General features: G+C 34.1%; 1 pseudogene; it reads right to left on the reverse strand.

Annotated features, from left to right (window-relative positions):
* Positions 1-214: 214 nt before the first annotated feature.
* Positions 215-2,012, reverse strand: LOC147908968 (uncharacterized; annotated as a pseudogene).
* Between the last annotated feature and the right edge of the window lie 10,825 nt (positions 2,013-12,837).

The raw sequence follows: 12,837 nt of genomic DNA on the forward strand, positions 1-12,837 counted from the left end.
AACTGTGTAGCGACTGTCATTGCCGCGCGAAATCGTTTTTAGAAAATATATCTCGCATTCGCGCTCTTCTTCAGATAGTAATTTATTTGTCGCGACTTCTTTAATTGTTCAAAACTTGAGCATTAAATTTTCTAGGCTCGTTGTATAATCGGAACTCTCGATTGACCACGTGATGACGCGCCACCGCCGACGACCCATCTTAGTCCTGTTTTTTGCAAGTATAACTCGTAACCCTCTTGTGAAAAATTAATTTAACTGACAATGAACAACAATAATGTCACTACAGAATCAATTAATAGATTAATGGAACATGGCAAATGGAATTCCGGACTAATTTGACATTCGAAGTTTGATCGAATCGCGTGGAAAAACTTTGGGTGGAACTAAATTGTTGAAACCGTCAAACACGTTAAATCTCTGCAGAAACCAAAAATGGAATGTATTTTTATCTGAGTTACGCTTTTCGACTCGATACTTGTCCGATTAATTGCACTGATTGGTAATGAATATGTATCCACGCATACGTTTAGATGTTTCACGATTGACTCAGATATAAAGTTCGCAGTAACGCTCATATTTAATAGCGCGCGGCATTTAATTAGTCTGTGCCTATTATCATGGATGTATACGAGCGCATTCGTCATCAGTTGTGACAAGGAAATATGTGTAATGTAGCGAGACTCGTTCGTGTGTCGATCGTTTCGAATTGTCATTCTATCTGAATCGATTCCGTTTTCGTCGTGTTAGACACGCTCGCCTTCGGATACTCATCAACGTGCAGAAGTGTTGTGACACTTCTGGTAAATCGTGCAATTCAAATATATGCTGCCTCGATGCGAGCACAAACAATTGTAACAACGTTTTGCTCTTTTTATCGCTTCGAAGTGTTTTAGCACGGGCAACAGCTTTTTGTACATAAATACAGCGGATATCGACTAGTGTACATTATACAATTGCGCGACACATTAAATATAAATGCCTGATTCGGACCTCTAATCCATTTCTTTTTTACCAGGGATTTATCTTTTCCTTTCTCCGCTTCCGCTTCTCTTAATTTCTCGCGCTTCGATGCGCACACCGCGGTTACACTTGTATAAGAACTCGTTCATCTCATCAATTTTAGGAAAATCGTTTCTTTCGAGAATCGTTTCCCATCTCTCTAACACGCTTTTCGGCAGTTTGCTTTTCAAAATATGAACCATCATTTCGGACCCGACGGAAACTCCTAATACTTAATGATGCGACGTGCTGTTGCGCATCGTTCGTGAGTTTCAATAGATCGCTCGTGGATTCTTTGTCCAATACCGGTAAATTCAGAATTAATAAGAGATACCACGATATTAAAATCCGCTTTACTTCATACGTTCTGTTCGAGTAGTTGCTTTCGTGCCGTCTATCGCGAGGATCCGTATTTTATTGGCGGCTTCGCCAGTCAACGCTGACTTTAAATAATGCAATTTGTCTACGTCGAATAGATCCGAATACGATCCTATCATACCATTAAAGATGTTTTTAAATGATAATCAGCCTTCATATTTGTCGTGGGTAGGGACATTTCGGGCAATTTGATCCGCTGTTTCTGAATTAAAGCTGCAGGACTCGTGTTATCATTTCGCGCTTTATTTGTTAATCGGCCGGTACTCGCCTTTGAGACTAGCTGCATGCAAGATATTCTCGATTCTAGCAACTAAAGAATAATCGCTCTTGTACGTTCGCGAATTCGGTATAATGTGCTTCATTCGGATCGAGAACCGCGAGCGCGTCGTTGTTTTCCTTGAAACGAATCGGTTAAATTCGGAATCGAATCGTTTCATTCGGAGTTTTAACGAGACATTATCAACTCTACTTTTATCGACGATATTGTTCAAATCCGTAATCTGGGACTTCAATGACGTCTGCTTTTGCACTAATATCTTAATTCTGTCCAATTGCGATTTGAATAAGAAAAGGATCGAGTTACTTGATTGTATAAACTTGTAATTATCGTGATACGTCTCTATGTTCTCGAAGAATCATTCTCGCTCTCAAAGATTCGCCGTTGTATTTGTACGGAGATTGTCTGTTTCACTCCGCGGATTTGTATGCAGGTCATAAGACCTCACAGGAGGCATCAAAATATTTTATGATTCAGAGAGACAACATTGATATCCCTGCTAGTGAGCCGATCGAGAACTCTAGCTTACCAATATGCGTGAGGATGGGGGGGGGGGGAGGGGACGCAGATGTGAGGCGAGGCAGTATGGCAGAAGAAAAAAATAAATGCATAGAAAGCTGAATTGTGAGTCCTAATAGAAACCGCCCAAAACTTTAAGAAAATAGAAGTCTACAACTTCAGAAGTGGGATTACCACGACGGAAACAATAAAGGAGAAACGGAAACGTGTCTTAAGGCGAAAGAGAGAAGATAGTTGCTCAGCTTAGTGCGAGTGATCAAAAGGGTTAGTTATTGCGATACAGTGATATCTAATATCGTATTTTTTTGGTTCAGCTGTGTGCGTGCAAGAAATTACGGCCTCGCTTAGCTAAGTGCGAGCAGAAAAATTTGGTGTTGAAATAAATAAAACGGTCCAAACAACAGATTCATGTCGTCGAGCGAATCGAAAAATTATTATATATATATATATATATATATATATATATATATATATAATGGATCTAAATGAGCTTAAGTTAGAACAAATCAAAAATATACTTCGACAACACGAGTTGCCGATAGCCGGAAGAAAGGTCGAGCTTATCTCTAGGTGAAAAGAGGCGGATCCAACGGGAAGCTGGATCGACGAAGGCAGCGAAGAGGAAAATGTTTTCGAGGAAACGGCCGAGGTCATCAGAGAGGAGAACAATATTTCTGGGCGAAATTATCAGGCTAGTAATTTGGCTCGGGAAATTGAACTGGAGGCAAGGGAAAGAGAGTTAATGAGAAGAGAAATTGAGATGCTTGCGAAAATAATCTATCACGAGGATCATCGTAAAGTAGTCACTTCCACAATCTCGCGAGTCCATAATCAACATTAAAAACGTAGGAGAATTGTTAAGCGAATATGATGATTCTGGTGAAGATTTTCAGAAATGGAAGACCCAAGTTAACCTATTGTGCGACACTTACGAATTAAATAAAAATGCATCCAAAATATTAATTGGATCAAAACTACGGAAAAAGGCATAAAAATAGTATCATTCAAGAGCTGAATATTTGGCCATGAGCCAATTTTTTTGTATAAATGAGCCGTCGAAAGAGATAGAGATCGAAATGTTCGATCAATTGTTGGAAAAATTTGATTCTCATCGTAAATTCGAAGCAAGGACTTGGAAAATAAACGAAGCTTTCAACAACTATTGTCACGAAAAACTTATTTTGGGAAATAAAGTTCCTATTATCCAAGAGGAATTGGTGGAATATGTAATTGACGGAATACTTTTCGAGTCATTACAGAACCAAGCTCGAATGCAATCTTTTTTGTCTGTCCCGGAATTGATAAAAGCATTTAAGAGGATTACATTAAAACTCGGAACAACTAATCGCCAAGCTAAGCCAGCAACTTTCCCATGGAATGATACTCGAAAGAGAGAAGATTACCAAGCTATTAACAAGGAGTCTGCGGAGACCAAAGTCAATACAGCAACAAGAGGAATTACTAAATGTTATAGATGCAACCCCAAACGGGACATTGTGCGAAGGATTGCACGTCGGAGGATCAACAGCTCGGAAATAAAATTGTCAAGATGAAAATAACCCCAACCAGCAGGATTAAAAGGCAGGTAGGAATCATCGATGAAGAGGGGAGTAGCGATTCCGGGGAGTCAAGGAATGAAAGCGACCAAAATGAGGTTTGTTTAATGGACCTTATGAAAGAATTAAAAGATGAATATCAAAAAATTGTGGAATGCGATATTGAAGATATAGATCAATTTTCATGTACAGCTTGAGTTGATATGGATTGCCCTATTAATTTAATTAAAAAACTACTTATATAACTAGTATATAATAAACTAGATATACTAGATATACTACTATATAATAGACTAGTATATAATAAAAAGCCAGGTCGCGAATAGAACCGCTATTAACTGGGATTAAAGTTCCGTTCTAAGCTTTATATCGAAGGAATTGTAAAAGCTAAAGTTGGAAGGAGAAATAAGAGGAATAACGTTCGGTGTATTGGATAAGGTAATGTGTGCTCCGATACTATTAGATCGAGACGCTCTTAAATCATTCGAGTATTGGCTAAGTAAAAGTTTTTTATACAATAAACCAGTAACGCAAATCTTAAGCACCGAATAAACTTTAGATGTAAATCAAATTTATATAAATATTGAGATCTCGTTAGAAGATCAGTTAGCATTTAAGAAAATCTTTATGGAATTTTATAGCGAACCAAAACGCCCTAGGCAACCCAGACAGAAACCATCATCATATTAAAGAATAATCAACTTATCCAATTTGGTCCTCAAAGGCTGAGTTTTGCGGATAAGGTGGAAATTCTGAATAATCTTCTTACAAGGAAAAGTAACTCTGAGTATACATCGCCCATTGTATTGACATGAAAAAAAAATGGAGATACAATATGCGTGGATTTTCGCGCCTTAAACAAGGTAATTGCGAGAGATAATTATTCTCTTCCTTTAATCGAAGATTAGTTGGATATGAGGGACAAGCGCTTTTATAGAACATTGGATTTAAAAGACGAGTTCTATCACGTGATTATGTCGCCTGATTTTATTAGATATACTTCATTCGTAACTCCGATGAGATTTGAATATGTTAGAATGCCATTTGGTTTAAAAATTAGCCAAAACCAAAAGTTTCAAAGATTTATAAATGAGGTAGGATCTCTATGCAAGCAACAAGCGACGTAATCGTATACATGAATGATATATTGATAACTAGCGTAACGGTGAATTCTCATTTAAAAACTTTATGGAAAGTTCACTGTTTTAGTTGAAAACTCGAGCTACCTGGAAAAATATTCATTTTTGTATACCAAAATCGAATACCTTGGATATGTAGTCATCCAAAAGGAGCTAAGGCTAACAGATAGTGGCACGTCGGCAGTGCAAAACTTCCCTGAGACGGTGAAGGAGATTCAGAGTTTCTTTGATCTTACATCGTATTTCCGAAAGTTTATAGAAGGGTTTTCCATTATTGCTAAGCCCTTATATAGTCTTCTAAAAAAGGGTACAACTTTTGTATTCGGAGACGTTGAACGGACTGCTTTCAATCAGTTAAGGCAGAGATTGATCGAAGCACTTACCTTGATGATTTATAATTCAATGCATATGCGGAAGTACACTGTGATGCAAGTATACAAAGATTCGGAGCTGTATTGTTGCAAAGACAGACAAACAAAAAAATGCATCCGATATTTTATTTTACCATAGTTTTGAGTTGGAGATGTTTGCTATCGTATATGCAGTGAGACGTTTCCGAATATACTTGCAGGGAATTTGTTATAACATCCGATTGTAACGCAGTAATTCAAACGCTAGAAAAACGAAATATCACTGTTCGTACTGCTAGATAGAGTCTAGAATTGCAAAATTTTGACTTCAAAGCACAATATTGCCAAGATACACACATTGGACACTTGGATCGATCTTTTGGTGTATTAGTTATGAATGTTATACAATCCATTCGAATGGAATCTTATCTTGTTACAGAGTTTTCGTGATTCGAAAGTTAAAAAATTGATTATTAAGCTGGAAACCATGGAAGATTATCAATATGAATTACGTAAGGGATTAATATATAAAAACATAAAAATAATTTACTATTCTTGGTATCCGAGAAGATGAAGAATCAAGTTCTTTTCCATTATCACAATGAAATTGGTCACGTAGGAATAGCGAATGCTCGAGCTCATTAAACATACTTCTTAATTCTCGAAAATTAAAGACAAGTGTAAAAAACATGTTCAACACTGCTTTAAATGTATAGCTTTTTTGCCGCTGTCAGGAAAAACCGAGGGATTTTTACATCATATACCAAAAAGTCGAATTCCATTTGAAACGGTTCATATAGACCAATGTGAGCTAATCGATAAGCGGATAGCTCTTAAACAATATATTTTCCTAATAGTAGACGCATTTTCTAAATTCGTGCGATTGTATGCTACGAAAACAACAAATTCCCATCGAATGTTTGACATAATACTTTCAGAATTATAATATACCTAAAGTTAGTTATTACCTAAAGTAAAACCACCATTGATTCCGATCGAGCGTCTTTGTATCAAACGAATTTAAAGACTTCACTAAACAACAGTGTATAAAATATGTTAAAGTGGCCACTGAATCTCCATAGGCTAACGGACAAGCCGAATGAATGAACCGCACTCTTATTCCCATTCTCGCCAAGATAACCGATAGATAATCAGATAAACCATGGTATAACATGTTAGGAGAAGTTGAATATTATTAATAATACTGTTAGTAGATCAACTGGGCAAACTTTTTATATAATAATAATAATTAAATAATTTTCGGAATGAGACAACAGGGTCTTTAAGAAGCTCGTAGCTATTGAAGATAATGATTGAATAAATTTTGATATAATTCATGCTAACGCAGCCGATTCGTTGTTACATTCATAAGAATATCAAGAGAAGTTAATAGCAAACGTAAAGCTCCTCACATATACAAAGTAAGAGAATTATGGTTCGAAACTTCGAAAGTACTCCAGATGTTTCAAAAAAAAAACTGCCAAAATTTCGTGACCCTTATGAGATAAAGAAAATGCTAGGAAATAACCGATATTTCATATCTGATCTTCCCGGATTTCAAAATACGCAGAGACCGTATGAAGGAATGTGGGAGGCTCTAATATGCGCCTCTGGCTTACCATATGAAGCTATATATAAAAAAAATATAAAATATATAAAAAAATATATAAAAAAAGAAAAAAAACACGCGCGCGCACACACACACACACACACACACACACACACACACACGCACATTATATATATATATATATAAGCATACGTATATTATTATTTTATAATATTAGTTGCTGAAATTCGGGTAGTTTAAGAATGGATTATTACGGATTTATATTTCTTTAAATCTCGGCCATATTTCAAATTATATTCTTTTGTATCAATTATAGTTTTTATTTGGTTGTGAAATCCATAGGTCACTCACAATGTCGCTGAATATTATCATTTAGTGTAGTCTGAACTTGTCTCTGTATTAATTTGTGTAAGCAGGTACCGGGAAATGTTCTATTAAGTAAATTATAAGGTTTAAGGGACCAAACCTCTGTCAGTCTGACCGAATTGTGAGCTGATCGAGACTTCTAGCTTATCGACATGGGTATGTACGAAGGAGGCGCAGGCGAGGCAGTGTATAGTGGAAGAACAAAAATAAATGGATAGCAAGCTGAATTGTAAATCTTTATTGAACCGTCCAAAACTTTTAGAAAATAGAAGTCTACACGCTGTGATTCCGTAAATCAAGAATGTTTATTTAGTTCGGATCGATACACTGGCAATTTTACTGTTATACAGTCCGAACAAGGAATTCGCTGACAATTAACACAAATGCGCAATAACGTCGCGATGAACGTTTCGATGGCGATGTCGCCTAGAGGACTCGATTGCCCTCGATCGCCTTTGGACTATGCCTAGAGATGTTGTCGAATCACCCGGAGTCACTGAGGTTTTTCTTTGAATCTTGTGGTCAGAATTAACCGCGACGACGCCTAGGGATGACTCTGAGTCACTCCTACAACACTTCGTACAACACATATAAAATTATTTATACTCACGTATAAATAACTTTCGAAAAGTTGCGCACGATTCGTCCGATTGCTCGATCATCGATTGAATGGAACTCTCTATATCGCTGCGACCCCTACCGAATTTCGATCTTTCTCTGGATTGGCGCTTTCAGAAATACGGATGTCGCGGGATGTCGGCTTTTCGGACAATAACAAAGAGATTTGATATCACAAGAGCCAACAATCGCTCTGATCCGCGCCGCTTTCCGCGCTTTCTTTCAGTCGAATCGTCGACTCTCACGTCCGCATACGTGCATGCGCGGGTACGAATAAAAAAAAATCCAATTACGCTTCGTATTGTCATGCACGACGATTATAGAGCTCTACGCAATAATAATTTAAAAAATTTAAGTAATATATTTAAGTATCATGTTATACATTTTTGTAACAAAACATTAATTTTTTTCTTACTTTAAATGTAACGCAGTGTATACAATTTTATCTGAAGCGTACATTACTAATTCACACTCTATGATCGAAGTTTCTACATAAACTTAATGCAATTTGTTTTTAATGCATCACATTTATTATTAATACAATTTTGGTATATAATAGTCACAAATTATTGAAATGTATTCTCTCGAACGCGATTTTATTAAAAAGATATAGTATTTATTTTACAACTTTTATGATGCGATTTAACAATAGAATGATACGAGCACAATTTTAATAATATTTTAATAGTATAAGTCGGTCAGCCGAACTCGCTTTCTTATTAAATAATTTAATATCATAAAGATAATGAAGAAGAAATGAAGAGATTAGAGAAAAGATAACTCTTCAAAGGAATATTTTTTTTAATATTGATGTATTTATCGTTTAATGCAGCATGTACAATATAATCTAAAACATAGACTACTAATTCACATTCTATAATAGAATATTTATCATATAATACATTCTGTGCAAAGTGTCTGCATCGCTTTATTAGTAACACAATTTAATCTTAAAAATAATACAAAACATTTGAATTTCTCACTAACACTGTGCGTATATTGACTTAGTTTATGGTGTGCATACTCGACACATTGCTTGAACTCAAGTAAGAAGAGTACGGTTATAGGTTTCATGTACAAGCATGTATCATAAAATGACAATTTTACGTTATTCGTATCACATACTTTAACAAATTCTACGTTCATCTTGAATCGGTGATGATGATGATGGGACAGTTAACTGATTGAGCATTAATCGCTCAATATCCGCACGTCACTCAATGAACGCCTTCCACGCAGCATGAGACAGGATTATGCAGTCGCCTTGATTGTCGCTGATCGCAATTTCTAGGTTCCACGACGATCTCAATGGAAGGAATTTATATGCTGTCAACATCAATGCATATCTCTTCATCAAGATATGAAATATTATAGCGAAGTTTCGAAAATGTATGACAAGAATGTATGCACTGAAAAAAAAAGAAAACATGTAAATAGACTTTAGAAAAATACGTATAAAATGTATAAGCAAAATTTTATAAAAATTGAATAACTTAATGCCTCTCGCACGCCTCATCCATATCGAATTGGAATGGATATAGCTCATAGCATGAGACATTTTCAAAAGTAGTATACTCTGATGCAATAGCAACAGTCTGCTATGTAATAGAAGGAATCCACCGTTGTTCACAGAGAGACGGATGTAATAAGAGTAAATATAAAATTATTTTTAAAGAGTGATACCCACCACATATTTTTAGTAGCTTCGCATTCCACTAAAACCTCAGCAGTGAATCAACCGACTGAATTAGTAATGTCATCGTAAGTCACTTTAATTAGTGTTCCCTATTTTACATTTTTCTGAAACGTATCCAAGTTATTATTGAAAACTATTATTTTATATCAAGAGTTTTTTCTCTATGTGTGTGCGATTTTACTTTAATATAAATATCATAATTACATTTTGTAATGTAATACATGCTCCACAACTGTCAGTGTATGGATGAGCTTTACTGTATGTTCCATCAGTAACGCGATGAATCGTACAATGACATGTATGAAGATTTAAATTTACGTAATTGTCAAAATTCGAATCATACACATTGATATTTTCATATATCTGCCATGTCATACATTTGGCACACCATATATTATTGCGAGTATGCACGTTTCAAAATTCAAGTTCTCTATACAGTTGATATCAATATCTATTGATATTAAATGTATCATCGGCGAGCAATATTGTTTATTCATTTTACACAAAGAAATGAAAACTCGCAACTCGTTTAAAGTATAATGTCCGTTTAACGTTTAACATTTAAAGTATAATATCCTCACAGATGCTTCTCTTTCTGCGATAAATGTAACTATTCACTGAGCAATTAATATTGCAGCTTTCTCTTGATCGTGTGTTTCCAATTATTTATTTCTTATTTTTTATTCATTAATTTTTTTTTAAACGGCGTATTCAATGTGGAATTTTACTTATCTTTACAAAATATGCGAGTTAGTTTTTCAGTGTAATGTTATAACGAATAATATGTTTCCATAGAGACATACGCTACCGGAATCTAAGTTAATCTAATTGCAAAGAATTTGTTATTCATATATCTTTAATGTTAAAGACATTATAAATTCTTTTTTAAGATATAAAGGACTAACATTGTCAACTTAAATTGTTAAAAATAAATATTTTCTTTCTTTAACTTTATTTCTTTAAACACTATTGGCGACAAATAACCGAAGCCGGCACGCTTGACCTAAGTGAAACTGCAAAATTGTGTGACTCTACATATTCGACAGAGTAATCTCACAGCAAAACATGTCGATTTTCTCCTTAGAAGAAATTTTTTTATATTGCACTTATGCAAAATTGTATCTAACCTGGTCTTCGTCACAACTGCCGTATATTGGCGTCTCACTGAGAAGAACATGTACTTTTCTTATTCGTTCAATTTAAGTCATCAATTAAATATGCTTTACTATTATATCGTACACTCGTTAACATATTTTGATAGTATTAGTGGACTATAATTAAACGACAAAGGACTATAATTTTACGACAATTAACGAACATATGTCATACCATCGTCGAACATCTATCGAATCATTATCAAACATCTATTGAATTACTATCAAACGTCGAATCGCTGTCGAATGTCTATCGAACTACTTTTATTCACCATCGTTTACCGAACCGCCGCGCTGTTTGGCTTTGTGTATCTACTTTGAAGACACACGGAATCAATTATTATTCGATTTTTTGTAATAAAGGCGACAGCCGTTGTTGAACGATTCAGCCGTTAAAGACTGAAATGTTCACACACCGGAAACAGTTCACACACAAATTATTAATTACGTATTCATCTATGTGTCATATTTGCTATAAAAATGCTATGTAGCATTTTTAATATTATTTAAAACGCGAACTATTTATTCACATGTTATAATAGTATTTTTATTATAAATTTTGTGAAAGTTTTTACAGCATCGAATATGTTGATAAAACATCTTTTAGCGTAAAAAATGATTTAAATTCTTCACTCATACTAATATATTTCAAAGCATACAATATGCACACAATATTCCAGTCCGAACATAAAAAACACAGTTGATGGTTTCATACAGACATGTAACAAGTTATGACAATTTTGTATTATAAGCAACACATAATATAATATCACAAGTACTACAATCAGAAAAAGTTCAATTTCTTAAAGGTTTACTTGAAGAAAAAAACAATTGAGGAAATCAAATAAACAAAATGACACAATATCATTGCCGGATTTGTGACTTAAAATTTATAACATCATAATTTGTCTGTATTTGCATTGAGAGTGATTCGATTAAGGACATTTGTAATATATTGCATAATTAATATTAATATGTCAATTATTTAACTTTGAACGGTAATGTTAAAAAACAAACCAACGGTCAACAAACATCGGTCCGACAAATCAGTATCATATTTTTGCTAATTCTATAAGTCCTTATAATGAAGAATGTACTCACACTATGTGTAGTATGTACATACATACAATATATACGCGCATACATATGTTTATTCATACATACATATTTTCATACGCATTATACTAGATTCCGCATACCTTTTTATACACTACCAAGTTATAGTGACATGATGTTCAAACATACTCGCGTCAATTTCGAACGTCTTACCAACGTTTACATGATTCTATTCATCGAACGTGATATATGTGGCAGTTTACGTCAATGTTACAACAGGTACATGGTAAACAAAAATCGTTTATAGATAAATTTAATATTTCTTGTAATTAAAGTAATTAAATGTTATAAGGTAAATGTAAAACAAAAAATGAAAAAAAAATACTAAATTAATAATGTATGATTATATGAAATAAGTTTAAAAACTATATAGGTAATGTCACGAATTTACCGTTGAATCTGTAGAAAGTTTGTGATTGTTCACACAATAATGAGACAGGAGCATATTTTGCAGTAATTTAATGTTAATCCTATTATAACAACAAATGATTATCGTTATTAATCAATAAATTGATATTGTAGCAGTGAACATAGATCGTGCAAGCGTTCGAAGAAATAAGTTATTTATTTTTAACAGTTTAGATTGACTAACAATGTAACATGTTAGTCTTTACCTTTAAAAAAGAATCTTTAAAAAAGAACCTTTAAAAAAGAACCTTTAAAAAAGAATTTTTAACATTTTTAATATTAAAAATATACGAGTAATAAATTCTTTGCAATTAGATTAACTTAGATTCCGATGGAGTACGTCTGAATGGAAATATATTATTCGTTATAACATTACATTGAAAAACTAACTTGCATTTTGTAAAGATAAATAATATTCCACATTGAATACGTTGTCTAAGAAAAATAGATAAATAGACAAAAAATAAAAATTGGAAACATGAAAAATGAAAAAAGCTCCAATACATCAGTTGTTCAGCGAATCAGTTACAGCTGCAGGCATCATAGAAAAAAATGTCTGTGCAAATATTATCCAGAGATATGGTAGTGTCTTGGCGCTAAGAAAACGCGTTTTAGAGCAAGACAGTACCGGATATTTTTACGCGGAGCGATGAACTTTCCGAAATCTCGATTATTATATCTCAATAATGAT

The sequence above is a fragment of the Acromyrmex echinatior genome, chromosome 7, assembly GCF_024713525.1.
Source record: "Acromyrmex echinatior isolate Ae372 chromosome 7, ASM2471352v2, whole genome shotgun sequence".
Taxonomy (NCBI): Eukaryota; Metazoa; Arthropoda; class Insecta; order Hymenoptera; family Formicidae; genus Acromyrmex; species Acromyrmex echinatior.